At 38.8% G+C, this 23,574-nt stretch overlaps 1 protein-coding gene across 3 annotated transcripts in view; it reads left to right on the top strand.

Annotated features, from left to right (window-relative positions):
* Positions 1–23,574, top strand: part of LOC127412574 (iduronate 2-sulfatase-like) — a 74,707-nt gene that overhangs the window by 39,110 nt on the left and 12,023 nt on the right. The gene's annotated exons all lie outside the window — the stretch shown is intronic.

Below are 23,574 nucleotides of genomic sequence, written 5' to 3'. Positions count from 1 at the left end.
TTGCACTTACTCTAAAAATTGAGAATAAACAACTGAGTTGGGAGAAATTATTTTTGTAATTTAGTTGCCTAATAATTGTGCACACTTATATATTCCCATGAGAAAGACAAAACTCACTTTTCCTTTGTTAAACATTCAGGTTTGAGGTTCAATAACATTTTGGATTGACTGAGAGCATTGTGTTTGTTCAACAATAAAATTAATCCTGAGGAATACAATTTGCCTAATAATTGTGCACGCAGTGTATAGTATCAACATTAACTTCATATGGCAGAATTAAATCTAGCGTATGATTATGGCGATGAGTTGGTCCTGTCACATTTTGACTGACCAAGAGAGTTGATAATATTGATAAATGCTAATCCCAATGTGTCATTTTCATTATCTATGTGAATGTTAAAGTCACCAAGAATGAAATCTCTATCTACAGTAACTACAAGATCTGATAAAAAACGAGCAAATTCACCAAGGAAATCAGAATAAGGCCCGGGTGATCTATATACTGTAGCAAGGGCAAAAGACGACAGAGTTTTTTATACATTTATATCTGACGGTGTCACATTGAGCATTATTAGTTCAAAAGACTTAAACTTATATCCTGTCCTCTGAGTAACACCAAAAACTTCACTGTAAATTGTAGCAACACCACCTCCTTGACCCTTCAGACGAGGCTCATGTTTATAACAATAACCTGGGGGAGTAGATTTATTTAAACTAATATATTCATCCGGTTTAAGCCAGGTTTCAGTCATACATAGCGCATCCAAACTATGATCTGTAATAAATTCATTTACAATTAGTGCTTTGGTAGAAAGAGATCTAATATTTAGTAGCCCTACCTTCATATGATGTTTATCTTTAATTTTTTTGTTTTCAAGTTTGACCTTAATGAAATTTATTGTTTTGTGTTAAGTTAGTCAAATACTATCATTATTAAGATTATGAGCCAAATTACTAGAGAGGAGAGCGGCACCTTCCCAGAGGGATGGAGTCCATCTCTCTTTAGCAGGTCAGGTCTAACCCAGAAACTCCTCCAACTGTCTATAAATCTTATGCTGTTCTCCAGACCCCACTCAGACATCCAGCCATTCAGTGATACTAATCTACTATAAACCTCATCACCACGACAAGCAGGGAGGGGACCAGAGCATATTACAGTGTCTGACATCGTTTTTGCAAGTTCACACACCTCTTTAACATTATCTCTAGTGATCTCCGACTGGCGAAGCCGGACATCTTTAGTGCCAACATGAATAACAATTTGAGAAAATCTACGTTTAGCATTAGCCAACACTTGCAAATTTGATCTGATGTCAGACACTCTGGCACCCGAAATGCATTTAATGATGGTGGCTGAAGTCTCTATTTTCACGTTCCTTACAAGAGAATCACCAATTATTAGGGCTCTTTCAACATGATTCTCAGTGGGTGCATCACTGAGTGGGGAGAATCGATTGGAAACCCTAACAGGAATGGGAGAGTGGTGTCACTTTGCTGAGTGAGTATGCCGCTGAGACATCACCCAGACGCACTGCTGCGGGGGCTCTAGAGCTGGAACCAATGTGTGTGTGTTGCTCGCTGTTCTACCCACATCCGAAACAGTATCTACCGGCTTCTCTTTCTCACTGACCTCCACTAACGTTTGGATGTGTGTCTCTAACTCATTAACCTTCTCCGTCAGCCTGACTAATTCCTTACATTTATCACATGTGAATCCCTCACTGCTGACGGAAGAAGCTATTGTAAACATGTGACATGCAATGCAGGAAGAAATAACATGAATGGATGCCATGACTTACCGCAATTGATTGTTGTTGTTGTTTGTTCCTGAGTGGTGAGGGTTTGAGATCGATGTGAATTCCTCATGCAATTGTTTGTTGTTATGGTTGTTCTTGATAAGCGGTGCTTTGAGATCGATGCAATAATCCGTGTAACACAGAGGAGAAAAATGGGTGTGCGCTGTAAAATGCGTGCAGTTTAATCGTGATAAAAATAGAAACCGGATGTTCACCAAAAATAAGTGATGGGCATTCCGGCTCTTTTCAGTGAGCTGGCATTCAAAACGAATGGTTAGTCTTTGTCTGGGCAGCCCGGCCACGGAAACGCAGAAGGAAAAGGGGAAGTAGAGCCGCTGTTCTCATCAGACTAAGACGTCGTGCAAATCAACCCCCGCTACCCAGTATTCTACTGGCAAATGTTCAGTCTCTGGACAACAAGCTCTGCGAGCTGAGAGCGTGGATCTCTTTCCAATGAGAGACGAGGGACTGCTGCATTATCTGCCTTACAGAAACTTGGATGTCTGCGGAGATTCCAGACTCAGCTATTGAACCTGCAGGGGAGCGAAAGACCTCTCGGGTAAAAGCAGAGGTGGTGGTGTATGTTTTATGATCTACAAATCCTGGTGTGATCAGAGGAACGTACATTCTATCAAGTCTTTCTACTCTCCTGATCTGGAATTTCTCATGCTTCTGTGTCGTCCATTCTGGCTACCGAGGGAATTCACAGCAGTCATTATCACTGCTGTGTATATCCCCCACAAGCCGACACAGACCGGGCACTCTAGGAACTGTATGGGATTATAAGCAAGTGGGAAACCGCGCACCCTGAGGCCGTGTTCATTGTGACCGGGGACTTTAACCAAGCCAATCTCAAATCAATCGCACCAAAATACCACCAACACATCAGTTTCAACACATGAGGGGACCGGGTTTTGGACCATTGCTACTCTCCCTTCCAGGATGGCTACAAATCCCTCCCCGTCCACCATTTGGCAAATCGGACCACTCTTCCGTTCTGCTTCTGCCCGCTTACAGGCAGAAACTGAAACAGGAGGCACCCACCTTCAGAACGATCCAGTGCTGGTCGGACCAATGAGACTCTGTGCTACAAGACTGTTTGATCACGTGGACTGGGAGATGTTCCGGTCCGCCTCTGATGACGACATCAAGCTTTACGCTGATAGCGTAACGTGTTTCATCAGAAAGCGCGTAGAGAATGTTGTTCCGACCAAAACAATACGGATCTACCCCAACCAGAAACCTTGGATTAATAGCGATGTTCGCACGGCACTTGATGCGCGGACCTCCGCTTTTAATTCCGGGAACGCAGAGGAGCATAAACAAGCCAGTTATACCCTCCGCAAAACTATCAGAGCAGCAAAACGTCAGTACAGGGACAAGATTGAAGGACAGTTTAACACCCAAGAATTTCACACACTATTGCACTTGTGTATATGGTTGTGTGACAATAAAAGTGATTTGATTTTTATTTTGATTTGAATACAATCTGAACAGCATAATAGAATATTGCACCATATCAAAGAAAAATAAATAACAATTTGCAAAACTGCAGCATCCCACAAATTGAAATAAATGTAAAAAAGAAGGATGCTAGAAGCATGTGGCAGGGAATTAATATCATCACAGACTTTAAAGGGAATAAAAACTCCGCCGTGAACACCGCTGCCTCTCTCCTGGATGAGCTAAATACTTTTTATGCTTGTTTCGAGGGAAATAATACTGCCCTCGTGGAGAGAGCTCTCGCGGCCGAAGCTACAGAGGTTAATTCACTCTCCGTCTCTGTAGCGGATGTAACCCGATCCTTCCGACAGGTGAATATCCGTAAAGCCGCGGGTTCAGACGGCATTCCGGGCCACGTCATCAGAGCGTGCACGAACCAACTGGCTGGTGTTTTTATGGACATTTTCAACCTTTCCCTCTCCTTGTCTGTGGTCCCCACATGCTTCAAATGTCCACCATTGTGCCTGTACCAAAGCAAACCAAAATCACTTGCTTAAATGACTGGCGTCCTGTTGCTCTGTCCCCCATCATCAGCAAATGCTTTGAGAGACTAATCAGAAATTACATCTGCTCCATGCTGCCTCCCTCACTGGACCCATTGCAGTTTGCTTACCACAACAACCGCTGCACTGATGATGCCATTGCATCTACACTACACACTGCTCTCTCCCACCTGGAAAAAAGGAACATTTATGTGAGAATGCTGTTTGTAGACTACAGCTCAGCATTCGACACCATAGTGCCCTCCAAGCTTGATGTGAAACTCCGGGCTCTGGGCTTAAACAGCTCGCTGTGCAGCTGGATCCTGGACTTCCTGTCAAGCAGATGCCAGGTGGTTAGAATGGGCAGTAACATCTCATCACTGACCCTCAACACTGGAGCCCCACAGGGCTGTGTTCTCAGCCCACTCCTGTATTCCCTGTACACACATGCTGTGTGGCAACACATAGCTCCAATGCCATCATTAAGTTTGCTGATGATACGACGGTGGTAGGTCTGATCACTGACAATGATGAAACTGACTCTGACACGCTGGTGTCAAGAGCACAACCTCTCCCTCAACGTCAGCAAGACAAAGGAGCTTGTGGTGGACTTCAGGAGAAAAGACAGAGAACACAGTCCCATCACCATCAATGGAGCACCAGTGGAGAGAGTCAGCAGCTTTAAGTTCCTCTGTGTCCATATCACTGAGGAACTCACATGGTCTGTCCACACTGAGGCTGTTGTGAAGAAGGCTCATCAGCACCTCTTCTTCCTGAGGTAGCTGAGGAAGTTTGGAATGAACCACCACATCCTCACACAGTTCTACACCAGCACTGTAGAGAGCATCCTGACTGGCTGCATCTTCGCCTGGTACGGCAATAGCACTGCCCACAACCGCAAAGCCCTGCAAAGGGTAGTGCAAACTGCCAGAAACATCATCGGAGGTGAGCTTCCCTCCCTCCAGGACATATATACCAGGCGGTGTGTGAAAAAAGCTTGGAGGATCATCAGAGACTCCAGCCACCCAAGCCATGGGCTGCTCTCACTGCTACCATCAGGCAGGCGGTATCGCAGCATCAGGACACGCACCAGCCGACTTCATGACAGCTTCTTCCCCAAGCAATCAGACTTTTGAACTCTTGATCTCTCACGATCAATATACATCAGCACTGCACTTTATTAATCTTATATCTCACACTGGACTCTCATAAATTATATTCTATCTTAACAATACACTGGCAACTGTCTATCAACTGACTACTGTACATTTTATATATACTATATATAAAAAAATTTTATTGTATAATGTGTATTCTGTATTGTGTGTATTGTATACTGTACATTTGTATGTTATTATTTGTATATTGTGTTGTGTGTAATTGTGTATATTAGATTTTAAATTGTGTTGTGTAAATCTGATGTTTATTGTAAATTGGTATATGTCTCATCACTGTCATGACTGCTCTGTTGCTCGGAACTGCACCCAAGAATTTCACACACTATTGCACTTGTGTATATGGTTGTGTGACAATAAAAGTAATTTGATTTTTATTTTGATTTGAATACAATCTGAACAGCATAATAGAATATTGCACCATATCAAAGAAAAATAAATAACAATTTGCAAAACTGCAGCATCCCACAAATTGAAATAAATGTAAAAAGAAGGATGCTATTACACATGTGCATTTAAAGTATAACTTTTTTAATGTATATAAACAAAGTGCATATAAATGTAACAATTCAAAACTAATACAATCTGAACAACATAAATTGGCTCCAACATCAGTTTAATTGCGATAAGAGAATAATGCGGGGGAAAACCCGATGCGCGCTGAAAAATGGCAGATGTTAAGGATTAAAAGCTGAAAACAGATAAGCGATGCTAAAAAAGCTAGCACGCTACAAACACAGACTCGAGCTAGGCACCAGCAGCAACAGGTAAAATACACACAGATTAAACAGTAGAAAAGTGGAAAAACCCGAAACGTGGTAAAATGACAAAGGATGAACTTATGAGAATAAGAATAAGCAATGCTAAGCAGGCTAGCAGGCTACAAACATTCGTCCAGCGTGCCGTCAGCAAAAGGAACAGCACTTTTATTTTGTAGAAAAATTGCAGAAAGTCACACTTGTGACTGCCCACTGAAAATGAATGGGGAAGATCACAAAAGATCACAAAAAACAAGACTTTTATTTTGAAATGAACCAGGGCAAGTGGTCTAGTGTCATGATCAAGGATGTGATCAAGAGCCTCATGCACAGAGAACCGCTTGGCCATTGTGCTGCCACAAAGTGAATGATGAGCAAGACCCTATGAGGATTTATATACCTTAGCTGTGGGAAAGCTTCTGTACATTAGAAAACTTTAGCCGGGTTTCCACTATCGGGCCAAAAGAGGGTGTGCTAGTGTGAGCCAGGGTCAGTTACATTCCCACTGTAACTTCCGGGGCTTCATCGTGCCTCTTTGGGGCTTTCTTGGGGCCAGTGGCCTTTGGCCAGCCGATTAACCTTGTGCCAAACAAGGCCAACGGTGGACAGTGTCAAATGTAAAATGTCAAAGGCAGAGTTTTGCCAGACTTGTCAGGATATGTATCCAGCGCACAACGGTACAGGTTCGGGAAAAAAATAAATATTTAAATGCAGGTACAGTACAAATACGTTGAAATGCACAATGGACAAAGCGGTGCCCAAAGAAATTACTTTCCATGGTTCGATTAACTTTCATAGACGATGTGCTGGGACATCATCCCGATGTTAGAGGAGAGACCACTCAAGACATCATGGCAGTTACAGTCGATGAGTTGTTATCGCTAATTTATCTTGCTAGCTAGTTAATGTTTACTTTCATTATAAACTCAATATGTTAGATAATAAGATAAAATGATACCTAAGCTTGAGCTCCCCTTTTGCTTGTGAAATGGGCAAGGTCTGTGACGTTGGCATCAGCTATTGGCCCCGGCTGGCCAGTTGATAGCCCTGGGTCGCACTGGCCCGATAGTGGAAAAGTGGCTATTGATCTGCTTTGTGAGAGTATGAAAATTCCAAAACACATTGTCATAATATTTTGTCTGAAAGGTGTGATGAAAGAAAGATAATGAAAGAAAGATTCTGTTGGAGAGGAGTCACTGTGGGGCAAAGAAAGTTCAGGTGTGTGTGTGTGTGTGTGTGTGTGTGTGTGTCTGTGATAATGTTGGATGAATAAATGGATGTTGGATAAAGTTCAGGGTAGGATAAAAATCCTAAAAAGAAAGCATGTCCTACATAAGTTGTGTGAGTGTATGTGTGTGTTCGTGTGTGTGCGCATGTGTGTTTGTGCGTGCATGTGTGTGTGTGCATGTGCACAGGTCCGAGGCCTTTATGTTTGCAAGCACACATGCACACATGCTCATCTAATGGATGAACATGCTCCTGAAATCTCAATTTTTCTCTTATTTTTGATCTCCCCCATTCATTTTCAATGGCCGGTCATTTTTGGCCAGGAAGACCACAAGCGTGACTTTGTGCCATTTTGTACAAAATAAAAGCATTTTAAGACAATCTTCCTGGTTAAACATTAAAGAACACTAGTGGGATAAATAGTACAGAATGTTTTCACATTTTATTTAATATTGCTAAAATTATCCACAAATATTGCTTTTTTTTTCACTCAAAAATTAGGTGCATAAGCTCAGGTGTGAGGCCTACAATCAGTAAATTCCAAATAGAAATACAAAACCTGTGCTAACTGAAAGAAAACAAGTTGACAAGTTTGGTAATAATATAGCATAATGAGAGATTTATAAGTAATTTTGAATAGGCCGGTCATTTTTGACCGGGAAGACCACAAGTGTAACAAAGTGAGAAAAAAAACAAACACATTTTGATACCCTGTGTGAACAAAGTCAGAATGTTTTAGTCCAATATGATAACATTAACTAGCATTGTCAGGCAAAAGAAAATCCTCTTTGGGTCAAAATGACCGGAAGACAACATGAGGGTTAAATGTAAAAACTTGCAAATGATGTTGCTCGGATACACCTTGGAGAATAGTTTTAACAATGATGAATGTTTTGGCCAATGCTAAAAAAGGGGAAGACGATGAAGCTTTGACTTAAGAAACCTTGCGTTAAATTACCAATGCTTACATTCTATGTTGTCATAGAATGCATGGCATGATGTCATAGAGCGTTTTCTTCCCTGACTTATTTAGTACCAAATGTCTACATTTTAAAGAAGCATCCATTCCTTCGTTAACTAGATTAATTGAATACCAAGACTGTGAATTTTAAAGATCCTCTGTTCCTTTAATTTTATAAAATGATGTTGTCATAGAGTGCATTGTGTGATGTCATAGAGCACTTTCTAACCAGATTTAAATACACTGGAGGTTAAATTATGACATCATAGAGGCCACGTACACATTGCAGCTAAATTTGGTTGTCAGTTCACATTTTAGTGCTTAATCCTGTTCTGTACACACACAGTTCGATAAAATATGGGAGTGATCAGGGGCGACTTAGCACTAGGAAAAGGTGGCCAACCGCCTAGGGCCCCTAAAAGCTGAGGGCACCCTAAAAATAAAAATTATATTTTTTATTATTATTAATGCAAAATAACATGCTGAACCTATTCAGATTAGTGGTCTGTTTATAAAGCACCACAATGAATATGTTAATAAAAACATTTATTTAAAATCAAAATATTCATGTTTTTTTAATTTTTTTTTATTACAAATCAGGTATAAGAAACTAGGCCTACATATTCTGTGGTGTGTTGGAGTTTTAGAAATTGCAATCATTTATCTTAACATGAATATTAATAGTTATAAAATATGTAATTATATAAAAATTTGTTATGGATAGGGGTTTAATTAAAATGCGATTGATTATTTATTATGCTCTCCTGTAAAAGTTGACAGAAAATCCATTCTAATTGGCTGGCTGCTATAGGCAACTCTTGTGAGACAGACTCATCTGGTAGTTCGGTTCATCTGGTAACAAAGTTTTGTTTAAAATTTACCAGGCTGCTACAATGAGCCCCTCTGAGAAAGACCTAGTCTAAAACTTTTTTATTAGATTTGCCAAAGCTTGCAAAGTTTATGGCATTGAAATAAATTAAAGATTGTCGTTGAAGCAACTTGTGTGATTAAGTGATTATTTTAATGAGCTACCACTTTTTTCATGGCATACCACAGTAAATAATAATAATAATAATAATAATAATAATAATAATAATAATAATAATACAAATAATAACTATGAAGAGGGCCCCATTCCTGTACTTTGCCTAGGGCCCCCAAATCACTAAATCTGCTCCTGGGAGTGACAAACGCATTCTACAGCCAAATTAACTCACGAAAAATTCAGGTAGTGACCACCGCATTTTCAAAAATTCCACACAGTGTGTACAGAACCGAACTGAACTGAACAACTAGTTGTTAATGACATGATTAATGGCATGTGTGAGATGTGTCCATCTTCAAATAGAGGTATGTGTCTTCACTCATATATTCAGTCGATCTCTCATCAGCCCTGCAGTCTCGGGATAACCCGAGTCCAGAGTGCACGTGCTGTTTAACAAAAGCCGTTTAGACGCACATAAATAAAACGCTGCGATTCTGTCGACGGCAGCTAACGAAACATTGTGGGATGGTAATATATCTGTGGTGGATAATCTCTGCTCAAAAACAGCTAACACAAAATGGGTTAAACTGATGTATTCATGTTTCACAGGCACGAGACACTGCAGCATTGCTGTGGTTATCACTCTTCAATCATCTCAGTTGCGGGAGTCAGTCCTGTACCGTACACACATTGAATTAAAATTTAGGGGATTCACTCACACATTTAAATGCAGTTGTCACTCCCGAAACTTTGTAGTGTGTACGTGGCCAGAGTGCATTGTATAATGTCATCAAGCTTTTTCTGTCTAGATTCATGTCATGAATTTGAATTTTAAAGACACCTCCATTCCTTTGGTTAAATTATGTTCAAATGTGAGTGCAGTGAATGATATAAAATAATATAAAGTCATATAAAGCGCTTTCTCCCCAGACTCATTTAATACCGAAAGTCTGAAATGTAAATACATATCCATTCTTTCAGTTAACTTGTTAAAATAACTTATGATGTCATAAAGTGCCTTGAATGATGTCATAGAGCACCCCCCCCAGACTCATTTAATACCAAGAGTCTTAATTTTATAGACACATCAATCACTTCATTTACATTGTTAGATTATGTTGTCATAGAGCGCATTATATGATGTTCTAGAGTTCTTTCTCCCCAGATTTAGTTAATACAAAGAGTTTGAATTTCTAAAACACCTTCATTCATTTTGTTACATCATTTTAAATGATGTTGTAATAGAGAGCATTGTACGATGTCATACAGTGCTTTCTCCCAATATTCATTTCATAATTTTAAATGCCATCTCCATCCCTTTGGTTACATTATGTTAATTTAAGATGTCATAGAATGTATTGTATAATGCCATAGAGCTCTTTCTATTTTAATTTCATTTCAAGAGTCTGAATTTGAATGTTAAGGACATTTTCATTCCTTTGGTTAAATAATGTTAAATCATGGGTGTCACTTTGATTAAAAAAAGTGGTGGGGACATTATAGCGCACTCAGACAAAATGCAAACTCTTGCTCAAGAACTGGCAATGTTTCTTCTGTATTAGACACTTACCTGACGAAAGCTATTTCAAAAAGAAAAGTGGTAGGGACAAATTCGGCCAAGGCAAAAAGTGGTAGGGATATGTTCCCCCTGTCCTACACATAAATGGCGCCTACGTGTTAAATTATGACATTATACAGTGCTTTGTATAATATCTTACAGCTCTTTCTCCCTAAATTAATTAAATCCTAAGACTCTGAATTTTGAAGACCCCTCCATTCCTTTGGTTTATTTAAATTATGTTGTCATAGAGTGCATTGTATGGTGTCATAGCGTTTTCTCACCAGATTCATTTCATACCCAACCATTTGAATTTAAAAGACATCTCCATTCCTTCTGTGAATTTATGATGTCAAAAAAATAATTTCATATCAAGAGTATGAATTTTAAAGACATTTACACTCCTTTGGTTTTAAATAATGTTAAATTATGATGTCATTGAGTGCTTTCTCTCTAGCTAATTAAATACCAGGAGTCTGTATTTTATAGTTTCGTACCACCATTCTCTTTTCAAGTTTATTTTGGATTCCTTGCATACTTTCGCTCTTTGTGTTAGATGCCACATTGTTTATTCCAGTAAAGTATAAATTATTTTTGAAGGAATATATTCAGTATTTATGTGGAAACAAATATATTTTTCTCGCTCACTCTCTCGTAAGCGAAAAACAAAACAACAAAACAAAGCAAGCGCATTATTTGTGTCTCTGTGTTCTTATAAGTGTGCAGCAGGAGTGTTATACTGAGTGGGATCCTTTGGGACCGCCAATGTATTCAGCTTCAGCAGACAGGCCTCATTGCCAGCTGGTCTGGAAAATTCCACTGCTGTCTCTTTTTTTCCTCATCGACTAAAAGCAGCATCAGGGCAGTTGGAGAAAGGTCCACAGACTGATTGACGCTGATATTTTAATTGCTCTCACCAAAGTAGCTTTGCATTTTTGTACACCAGCTGATTCTGTGATGCTGTACTTTTGCAATGTCTCCAAAATGACCTCATCTGAATTTTCCCCCTTAAATGTGTCCGTGTATGTTCATTCAAGTTAAAAAACGAAAAAACCAATTATGCTTTGAGTTTTGGTTTTTCTTTTCAAAAGCAATAAGCAAAAATGGAAAAAGGGCTTGTTTTTTGATGATTTGTTTTGTTTAAAAAATAAAAAAGCAAGAAATTAGCTAATTTCTCATGTTTATTGCTCATGGTTATAAAATGAATATACAGGTTGAATATTTGATTTGCACATGTGGGTGGGTCTGAAACGCTATTGGTCTACCTGCGCTGTCATTTGTCCTGCCTCAATCAAACCCATCAGAATAGATGAAGTTAATGTTTACAAACAAAGAATCCGCCCCGCCCCTTTTGGGTTCTTTTCGGTAGCCCAGAAAAGAACTGCTGTATAGGCGCTTCGCAACAATTGCGCTGAAACTGCCCAAAAAGTGCTGTTTGTAGGGTTGAAAGAAACACCCCGTTTAACACAGATTATTAGAGATAAGGACTTCTTTCAATTTCAACCAGATCGTTGCATCAGGAAAACTCTGAATTTACATAAATGATGGTAATTCATGGGTCACCGTCATTGTTATCACGTCTGCTCTGTTAGAATTGCAATTGACCCGCATCAGCTATTGGTGGATATTAACTTTTTTTTTTTTTTTTTTTTTTTTAACTAAGAAATCACGCAAACTTCGATCGCAAACGGCTTTTTTTTTTTAATTTCCAAAGTGCTGTCACTGTGACAGATATGAGGTCAAATATGACCTAACGATGATCTTATATGATCAAGACCACCAATATACGATATAACAGGAGGAACAGGACACTGTCTCCACCACTGCAGCGCATGGACTGCTGTTTGTGAAAGGATAAGTGAATAAACATATTGTCCTATACTGCTAAAATGAAGTCTTTGGGTTTATTCTGAATGCAGTAAATAATATTGTTCAATTGAAATGGCTGTTATTAAGTTTTGATATGGAATATGATCATATTGAAGTAAAATATTATTATTTATTGTATGTGGGTTCAACATGTGAGGATGTGTATTCATCAACCTATTACATGTCCGACATAATCATACAGGCTCAGCAAGTTTAAACTTGTTTTGCCGATATTTCAGGAAAGAACCCACATATTTCTTCACTGAAAACCACAGATATTCCTTTATAAGAAACTTTTATTAACATTAAAAGACATTATTACATTCTATAAAGCTTAAAAGATTATTAAAACTGCAGCGCTGACAATTTCCACCATTGAATTCTGCTGCTCGAAAGAACCCGGAAGCGCGGTTTTCTGCGGTGTGAGGTCAGAGTAATTTCATCTATAGGAGTTCAACACGATACAGCTCTACAGATGAATTAATCTCATTTTTAATTCAGAACATTAACATTCTGCCAAACGTTTTACATTTGCATATTTATTACGACTATGCTCTCACGCATAAACAATGGATTTATCTGACAGCCGAGTGCAGCAACATATATAATGCCGCTGCATTACAGTTCTGAGAAAGTATACTTACAGCTAACAATTGTGTAGCCATTGCTGATTTGGCTCAATATCACTTGCTATAACTTCTTGTGATTTTTGTTCTCACTACAGTTTTCTGCTGACAACATGTCTATTTTAGACAATATATGCGTGGACTCACTAACCATTATCAATCGGTGTTCAAGGAATGAAACACGACTGCCTCTTACTGATCATGTCTGTTATTCGCCGCCTAATGCCATGTGATGCAACAGGTTTTTTTTTGTTTTTTTTTGTTTTGGGTCACGCATTCTCAAAGGCCACATCTGTATTGTGTTAGGAGCAAATCCATTAGCTATCAAAATTACTGTTCTTTTTTTATGGTTTGTCAGTAAATTAAAATAATTATTCAAGCCGTATATTAATTTTATATCCATGAGCAATAAACCTGAGAAATTAGCTAATTTCTTGCTGCTGCTTTTTTTTTTTTTTTTAAAAAACCTGAATTATAAAAAAAAGAAGCTGTTTTTAGATTTTTGCCTATTTCTTTTGAAATAAAAAAACAAAATTCGAAGCATAATTGATTTTTTGTTTTTTAATTTCAAAACGAAAACCAAATAAATGCAACGTACATGGACCTAAATGGTCTTGGCTGTCTGGACTATATACAACTTCTCTTGAACATTGAAAACCCTTAGAGATGACTCATCTACTATTAAAGAGCACAGCAGTCTGGTTCCGGAAGTAAAAATCCCATAATTTTTTTTTTTCATAGATGAATAGATTTTCAAGTATAACTTATAAAACTTTAAAGACCGACCTACCGTGAGCTCCGAGGTAGTTCATCGATGGTACAGTATATGCCTTTTGTTGGAGCCATCAGTTCGCATTATTTAAACGTTATTGTTTTAAAATCATGTTTAATAGCGGAATTCCTGGGGAACAACTACATTACCCATGGTCCAGCATAGACAGATCCACCAATCAGCAGACAAAGCCCGCCAAACATGTTCAGCAGCAACTGCCCACTTCCATGACGCAATCCAGTTGGTTTCCCTACATTCTCGAACTGCATATATTTAAATATATAAGAATATTTTGCAGTAAACTTAAAATATATTGTTTCTATATTTATAATCAACAACCTAAAATCAATAGTTTTATATATTTCCATAGTTTTTTATTCGATTACGTCATTCGCAATGCTTCATGGTATTGCAGTTTGTGCCCTTGCGAAAGACGGTTAGAAGTCAGACTTGTACCTTTTGTCTTTTTGTCTGATTTTCAAATATTTTTTTGCTTCAAATCAAAGTTTGTAATGTTGTGATTCACCTCAGAGCTGGTTGGTTTGGTTCATGGGTTAGAACTCTTTTATGAAGGATTTCATGAAAAGTCTATGGAAAAAATTAATAGGAAAAATACATCCAGAACCCAGATGGCTGAAAAAGTGGGCGGGCACAGTTGCGCTGTTCTCCGTGCATCTGTCTACATCCCGAGACTACAAGGAACACCCACTTCACTACACGTAACGCCCCCCTTGGATCATAAAGTGATTCTATTGGCTACAAGAACTTTTAAAATCCTATGCAATCACTGCATGATTCATATTCTTTTAACTCTTTAAATGTGACAAAGAATATGTTTTAAATTATATGTCACAAATCATATTATTAAACTGAAGATATAAATGGTAAACTGTACTTACTTGTTTAATGTGAAATTTTGCTCTTTATTGTATTCCTAATGGTGTTTGTCCAATTTGTACAATAGAAAAAGATATAAATGATAAATTAAAAAAGTCTCTGTTCTGGGGCCTGGGTAGCTCAGCGAGTAAAGACGCATGTTCGAATCCAGGGCATGCTGAGTGACTCCAGCCAGGACTCCTAAGCAACCAAATTGGCCCGGTTGCTAGGGAGGGTAGAGTCACATGGGGTAATCCTCCTCGTGGTTGCTATAATATGTGGTTCTCGCTCTTGGTGGGGCATGTGAGTTGTGCATGGATGTCGTGGAGAATAGGGTGAAGCCTCCACACGTGCTGTGTCTCCGCGGTATCGCGCACAACAAGCCACGTGAAAAGATGCGCGGATTGACGTCTCAGACGCGGAGGCAACTGAGATTCGTCCTCCGCCACCCGGATTGAGGCGAGTCACTACGCCACCACGAGGACTTAGAGTGCATTGGGAATTGGGCATTACAAATTGGGGAGAAAAGGGGAGGCAAAAAAAAAGTCTCTGTTCAGTTTTCGCCAGTTAGCTCAAAAGTTAATTGGTTAGCCTATTAGCTTAGCATACTTAAAGCTTCTTCTCTTCTTCATTTTCATCACATTTCTCCTAACTGTCACCACCTAGTGATACGGCGGTATGACTGTATTCAAAATAACTTTTAATTTGTGGTATATTTAATGATTTTACAAACTTTTCATTTTTTAATCTTTGTGGTTATAGTTAGGTTTAGAGTTATGGATACCCTTACAAATAATCGAAACTAGCCGCAAACTTTCCGCAAATTTGCTGCTCATTATTTTCACATGCAAATTAGCTTTTCATTCGCCACAAATGTTTGCCAGAATTTTGCAGCTCTTCACCGTTAGTGGTTAACATGCGGCAAACCTTTGGCAACAATGGACAGTTTGTCGCAAGTTTGCAGCAAAGCTCATTTGCATGTGAAAATTATGCCGCAAACTTGCTGCAAATTCACCATAATCTCTTGATTTTCGTAAGGGTAGGTGAAGGTGTAGGGTTGCTGCGGGACTCCAAATAAACACAACAAACAGGGTATGAATGTGGCATCCAACTGTTCCAAGACTTCAGGATTTCGCTGGTTATTTGGAGGGGTCGTAACTTCTAGTGGGCGTGTCATGTAGTAGCCTTGCAGGACACAGACAGACCCTTCTCCTGTATTATGTGGCTTCCTTGCATACTTGATTCTGATTGGCCACACTCTGCAATGAAAATTTTGTATAATGACTGCTAAACTGTATATCTGACCGTTGTCCGAGGCAACCAATTTCTGACGTACAGTAGCTGTGTTAGATTCATGTCTCTTGTATCATTCTGTGTTCTCTTTCTCCTCGCATAGCAAAAAGAATTTCAACTCAAATCTATATTTTACGTACATTTATTTGTTTATAAGGCAAATAGACATGTAATAAGTGGATTAATGTACATGCAGTCAGACATTATTTCAAAATAAACCCCTTCGCGGTGAAACAAGATTCTCATATACCCTATTATTTTTTTTTTTTTTTGTGTTAACGACCAGCTGACTGTACATTATCCCTTTTTTGTTTGATTATAGTAACTATTAACTTCATATTATTTTTACATGGGTTCCCTAATACAATACTGGACTCAAATAGGCAAACATCTAAAAAGAGAATTAGACTTGGTGATGATAAATGGTTTGTATTAACTCTATTATCTTCAGTGTGATTTCTAACACCAAATCAATGCAGACATGGTTAGGGATCACTGCTCTGGATAATAAAAATTGATTTCCATAAGCACAGTGTGAATGTGAGTAATTATACCTAGTGATATGCTATAGGATTTGATGGTTTTCATGCTTAAATTGTTGCAAATTCGTTTCCAAATTTACAATGGCCAGGGTTATTCAAAGAGCAACAATAGCTGGTCAACTTTTCCGGATGAGCCTCAGTTTGCACAATCCCACATACTGTTGCTCTCTGTTCAGTCTTGTATAGTTGTTGCCTCTTTAGTCAACACATATGGAGGACTTGGAGTGCCAGTTATTGTATTTTTATATTTAACTGTTTAAATTGTATTGTTTTTTAAACATCAAATATAAAACATTAATTTATAAAGTAATTTATTAATTTACATTTTTTATATTTGAATGAATAAATTGATGGCAATGAAAGTCACAATTTGTTTTGCATAGTACCTGCTATGTAACATTCTCTACAACAAGAGTGAGGCTAGTTTAGTAAAGTTGAGGCATTCCACATTAACTTATGCGAAAATCCAGATACCGTTGTTAGGAAACATAAAGCCATCCGCATACTCTGGGATGAAAAGTAAAAATGCCATGTTTGCTGTAGCTCTGACATGAGAACAATAAAACACAGCTGGACGAGATTATGAAATAGTCTGTGAACTATTACTTTGGCAGTTAGATTTGTGATCATGAGTGCTTTTGTAATGAAGTTGGAAATTTTTTAGAGGGCTGTCTCCAGAGCACTGATGGTCTGACACGGCTCACAAACAGCCAGCAAAACAAACTGATTTGCAAGAATCTCAAAATCAGAGCTTCTCGTTTGCTTACTTGGAACTTTATAATGATGTTTATCAGCTTGGGGTCAGAGGGGACAAAATGAACTGAAAACCACCAAATGTTAATGAATGAGAACATAGTTAAAGGAATAGCTCATCCAAAAATCTAGTCTTTAATCATTTACTCTCATGCCATCCCAGATGCGTATAACTAACTTTCTTCTACAGAACACAAAGACGTTTAAAAGAATATCTCAGCTTTGTAGGTCCATACAATGCAAGTGAATGGGGTGCAACACTTTCAAGCTCTAAAAAGCACAAAAAGGCAGCATAAAAGTAAGACTCCAGTGGTTTAAACCGTGTCTTCTGAAGTCATCCAATTGATTTTGGGTGAGAACAGACCAAACTGGGATAGCATTAGGGTAAGTAAATGATAAAATAATTTTTTATTTTGGTGAACTATTCCTTTAAGAGTTCTGATGCCTTGAGGCTCCATGTTTGAATGTGCATAAACGCAAATGAGATTTGAGAGCTACTGTATAGAGGAGGAAAAGGTTTTCAGTGAATAACAACTTCAATTTCTGTCTTTTCCTCACACAAAATTATCATATGGCTTCAGAAGGCTTGGAATATAGTACAAATATAGTCATATGGACCATAATTATGGTGCTATTTGTCCTTTTTGGAGCTTGACTGCCCAAGTCCCCATTTACTTTTACTGTATGGAAAAGAACAGCCCTCCTTTTTAGTTCCAGAAGAAAGAAATTCATACGGGTTTGGAACAACCTCAGGGTGTACATGATGACAGAATTTTCATTTTTGGGTGAACCAACCTTGTAAGAGCAGTTATGGCCTTATTTAATCGTCTGGTCATATAGAGATCTTTATCAAGCTCTGTTGAATACCACCATTCTCTCTCATCTTGAGCATGCCAGTTTATTGTGCACTCAGAAGTCACACACAGGCTCTGTGTCTCAGATGAGTTTAATGGTGCCAGTCAGATTGGGGCCAGATTTCTTGGCCCTGAGGTCTAAATGTCTTGGTGGGGAAGCTGTTCCTGTCTGGCTCAGTGACGTCCAGCCCCAGGGCCAGTGCTGTGTTACGGGCAGCACGACCCCCATTATGTGCCCAGATCATATCGCACCGAGTGCTGCACTCTGGCATGTGAAATTAGACGAGAGCTTGCCAAAAACTGATGCCACCAAACCTTAACTTTAAAGTCAATGTGAAATGCCATTCGCAACCCATTTTACTTCCAAAATCTGATGTATTTTCTAGAGAAACAGGATATACAGAAATAAAAAAATGACAGGTCGGGACTTTTGATTTTAGAGGGTGGGGCTAAAAAGTTAAGAAGTATTTTGTGGCGTCAACTAAAAAGTCGTTCCATATGCGCAGAAAATTATTACATGATAAAAGATTATGAGGTCTAAAATTTTGAAGACTGCTGCCATGATCAGTAGAAAATGTAAACAAACATCTTGCTATCCGCAGGTGTTAATAGCGCAATGTTATCTGTGGCAGGCAAATAGCACTGAGTTTTGTGAATAAGGCACAATGTATAAAAAAATAGGGCTGTCTATTTAACACATTCATTCAGTGCGATTATTTATATAATAAATAAAGCGTTAAAAAATTTACGCAATTAATCATGTCCCCGGACCATAATAAGGAATATTTCTACCATCGGAGCAATTCAAGTTTTAAGTACCGGCTTTTTTCTACAGGGGGCAGTAAGCGAAACTTCAGCAGTATAGGCAACGCGCAGCTTATACAGAGAACAATCCACACACACCGGACACGTTCTTGCATTCAAACACTTGCAAATCACAAGTCCGAACGCAGGAATCTCAAGACATTTTTCAAACTATGTTTAAAGTCCAAAGTGTACTTCGGTCAGATGTGAAAGTTGAGGGTTTGCGTACAGGACGCATGTCGCAAATCTCGTCATCCGCTGAGGGCTTGAGCACTTAATGCACGCAGCCGGATTTTTCTAACAGTGCATCTTTGAACACGCACAATGCACGTGCGCCTGGAGTTATTTGCACTAATTAGTGGGTCCTCACTCACATTTGAGCTGTTGCTGTCATGAATAAGCGCTTGAAGATGTAATACATATATATATATATATATATATATATATATATATATATATATATATATATACACTATATTGCCAAAAGTATTCGCTCATCTGCCTTTAGACGCATATGAACTTAAGTGACATCCCATTCTTAATCCATAGGGTTTAATATGACGTCGGCCCACCCTTTGCAGCTATAACAGCTTCAACTCTTCTGGGAAGGCTTTCCACAAGTTTTAGGAGTGTGTTTATGGGAATTTTTGACCATTCTTCCAGAAGCGCATTTGTGAGGTCAGACACTGATGTTGGATGAGAAGGTCTGGCTCGCAGTCTTCGCTCTAATTCATCCCAAAGATGCTCTATCGAGTTGAGGTCAGGACTCTGTGCAGGCCAGTCAAGTTCTTCCACACCAAACTCGCTCATCCATGTCTTTATGGACCTTGCTTTGTGCACTGGTGCGCAGTCATGTTGGAACAGGAAGAGGCCATCCCCAAACTGTTCCCACGAAGTTGGGAGCATGGAATTGTCCAAAATCTCTTGGTATGCTGAAGCATTCAGAGTTTCTTTCACTGGAACTAAGGGGCCAAGCCCAGCTCCTGAAAAACAACCCCACACCATAATCCCCCTCCACCAAACTTCACAGTTGGCACAATGCAGTCAGACAAGTACCGTTCTCCTGGCAACTGCCAAACCCAGACTCGTCCATCAGATTGCCAGATGGAGAAGCGTGATTCGTCACTCCAGAGAACGCGTCTCCACTGTTCTAGAGTCCAGTGGCGGCGTGCTTTACACCACTGCATCCGACGCTTTGCATTGCACTTGGTGATGTATGGCTTGGATGCAGCTGCTCGGCCATGGAAACCCATTCCATGAAGCTCTCTACGCACTGTTCTTGAGCTAATCTGAAGGCCACATGAACTTTGGAGGTCTGTAGCGATTGACTCTGCAGAAAGTTGGCGACCTCTGCGCACTATGCGCCTCAGCATCCGCTGACCCTGCTCTGTCATTTTACGTGGCCTACCACTTCGTGGCTGAGTTGCTGTCATTCCCAGTCGCTTCCACTTTGTTATAATACCACTGACAGTTGACTGTGGAATATTTAGTAGCGAGGAAATTTCACCACTGGACTTGTTGCACAGGTGACATCCTATCACAGTACCACGCTGGAATTCACTGAGCTCCTGAGAGCGGCCCGTTCTTTCACAAATGTTTGTAGAAGCAGTCTGCATGCCTAGGTGCTTCATTTTATACACCTGTGGCCATGGAAGTGATTGGAACACCTGAATTCAATTATTTGGATGGGTGAGCGAATACTTTTGGCAATATAGTGTATATATATATATATTATTATTTGTAATTTAAAGCTGCACTATGTAACTTTGTGCTCTCTAGCAACATCTGTGGTTGAAAGTTAAAATTGCAAACAGTTTGCGGAAGAACACATTACGTGAATCGTGTTTCGGCACTGCTCTTCTGGCGGATGAATCTCATGATTTGCGGTTACCTGGACATCGTCTGTGTGTGATTATGACTGGGAGATATTTAGAGCCGGAGTCATAACATGCTATTTTCATGTTGATATTATGTTATACAATTAAACATTGACATTTTACTTGCTTTGATGAAGATAAAAAAACACTCCTATTTACATATTTTGAATGAATGAATTTTACACATATAGTGCTTTTCTGACACTACACTCAAAGCACTTTTACATAGAGAATAGGGTATACCAGTATTACCAGTATATTTTAATATGATTATTCAAGTGTTTTATCTTCTATTATGTTTGTATTGTACTACACATGTCAATTTAAGAGGTGATACTCGTGATATGGCTGATATGAGTTAAATGGAAGACTTTATTATTTTGATATTGTATTGTACAGCCTCAGTTGATAATGCAAGTGAGCCGTAATACTACAATATTATGTCTATGCAATACACACAATAACACCGTAAACCAAAATCACAAGAGGAGGATTCAGTAATGATGGGGATAAAATTTACTTTATTAAACATGAAAATAATATGCTAATAATGCAATTTAACAATTACAATAACTACATTTCAGAAGTCATGAATATTAGTAAACATGTCACAGTAACTTCCCTCAACAACATAGATGCATCGCGATCAATTAACACATGAGTAATGTTCAATTCATACAAGCATGACAAGCAATATAAGCTTCAACAACCCTACCAGAAAACATATCCAAGCATTATAGCAGGTAAACAACTTCGCCAAACGGATAACAGATAAACATCCATCCAGATTGCAGCAATGCTGCCCTGAACTACTTGAATGTGACTGACTGAACAGCATAGTTCGTTTCTCCAGTCGGAACACGAGACAGACGGTCCTCCTTTCTTGTGTTTAAGGACATGACGTAATGACGCAAGGATGTACGTCATAAGCCAGCAATTTCGTGCCAAATCCTACCCAACAGCTCAAAATACTAATTATTTTTATATGTTTAACATAGCGAATTGGGGTAAGGTTCATTGTTTTGAACACTGATTGTGTATGTACTCAATCAATGGCTACATTTACATGTACACCAATACTCTGATTATTGCAATAATCAGAGTATAAGAAATAATTATATTAAGATGTTTTACATGATTTGAGCCAACCACTTCAATCATGTTTACATGCTTCTTGCCATTACTCTGATTATTTGCTGAGAAATGTGATGTTTTGTTTTTTTATTTTATTTTTATAAATGAATATTTATTGCAAAAAACAACTTGTTGCAAATACGTCTCTTTAAATACAGCTTGGCATGAGGAAAATTAGTCAGTCAGTTTGTGAGTCTTTTTGAATGATTTATTAAAAGAACCACTTCAGAAGAGTCATTTTCGACTACATTGGATGTGCTGTCTGTTTTATTTCACTAAAAAGCATCGGTTCATAAGAGTCATTTGTTTGTCAGACTACACTAGTTGCTCTGTCTGTTTTGATTCACTAAAAAGAATCGGTTCATAAGAGTTATTTGTGTGTGAATCGGAATACACGCAATGGATGTTGTTGTGATTCGCTCGCTAGCACAAACTAATTTCAAAGTCTTCCTTCCCATTATTTAGTGGAATATGGTCAATTTATCTCACCGACATTCCATTCAGACTGCAACCGGACATTCACAACTCGGGAAAATATGTTTTCTTTTGTCATGGGGCTGTAGATGGGGGAGCACCACTGCTGTAAAACTGTGCATGGAACTGCCGTTTTACATGAAGCCGAAAAGTAAGTGCAGCTTTTTCTTTTTTTGCGATGTTTTCGAACCTGTGCTTGAGTGGAACGTGATCCGTCTGCAGCACTGGCGCAAGCGCACTTTGGTCAGAGTGGAAGAAATGCGATTAAAGCGTTTACATGCAAGTATAAAGCGATTAAAATAGGTGTACTTTACATATCTTACTGCGATTATCATTACTCTGATTATAAGCATTATCGCAATATTCTGTTTACATGAGCTACAATTAATTCACAGTATTGCCTTATTATAATCGCATTATGAGGGTGCATTTAAACATAGCCAATAATGGCAATTTGTAAAAAGATTTACCAAAATATCTTACATAGTGCAGCTTTAAATATAACTATTTATAATTATTTCATCATTATTTATTATTGTTATTTGAGGGGCTTTCTCTGCAAATATTTCTATATGTGATTAATTAGATTTATCGGCATACCATGTATTTTATTCGATTAAAAGTTTTAATCAATTGACAGCCCTAATAATAAGCCAATATGCATCAAAAGGAGCCGTTTGCATTCAAAAAATAGTAATGACAAAATAAATCCTCACGCTGTGGCACTATTTCAGTGCATTTAGCATTTTTTGCAGGTATTTAATGAATAAGACGCAGATTTTTGTGCTGTAATACCACAAGCTAAATTATTTAGTGAATTCGCCCCTTTGTGTGCGCAAGCAGCACGATGCATCATATTGCAACCCAACAGCACACATACCTACATTAGGATGTTGTCATATACTGCCATTTCCTGCAGGAACTGCATAGTTGGAGCCACCACATGCTCAATGGTGTTTGGCAGCTGAGCAGCTGCTAATGACTGTGCAGCTCCGCTGGGAAATGAGCAGACAAGAGAAAGAGAAAGAGGTGAGAGAAAAAGCACAAGGAAAAAAAAGAGAGAGTGATGCACATAATAGTCCAGGATCTGATGCCCTCCATCTGGCACAGCGAGGGAGCAACTCCAGCGGCAAGCTTGTGCCGACCTGTGGGTACGGGTACTCCATCATTATTTCTCCCAGATGCTCCCATGGCACCATGTTGGCATTTAGGAATGTCACTCCACAAGCCAGAGTCCTGGTTGGAAGGGGCTAAG

Source organism: Myxocyprinus asiaticus, chromosome 22 (assembly GCF_019703515.2).
Source record: "Myxocyprinus asiaticus isolate MX2 ecotype Aquarium Trade chromosome 22, UBuf_Myxa_2, whole genome shotgun sequence".
Classification (NCBI taxonomy): domain Eukaryota; kingdom Metazoa; phylum Chordata; class Actinopteri; order Cypriniformes; family Catostomidae; genus Myxocyprinus; species Myxocyprinus asiaticus.
Note: the sequence above shows the minus strand (reverse complement) of the source record. Positions and strands in the feature narration are given on the sequence as shown.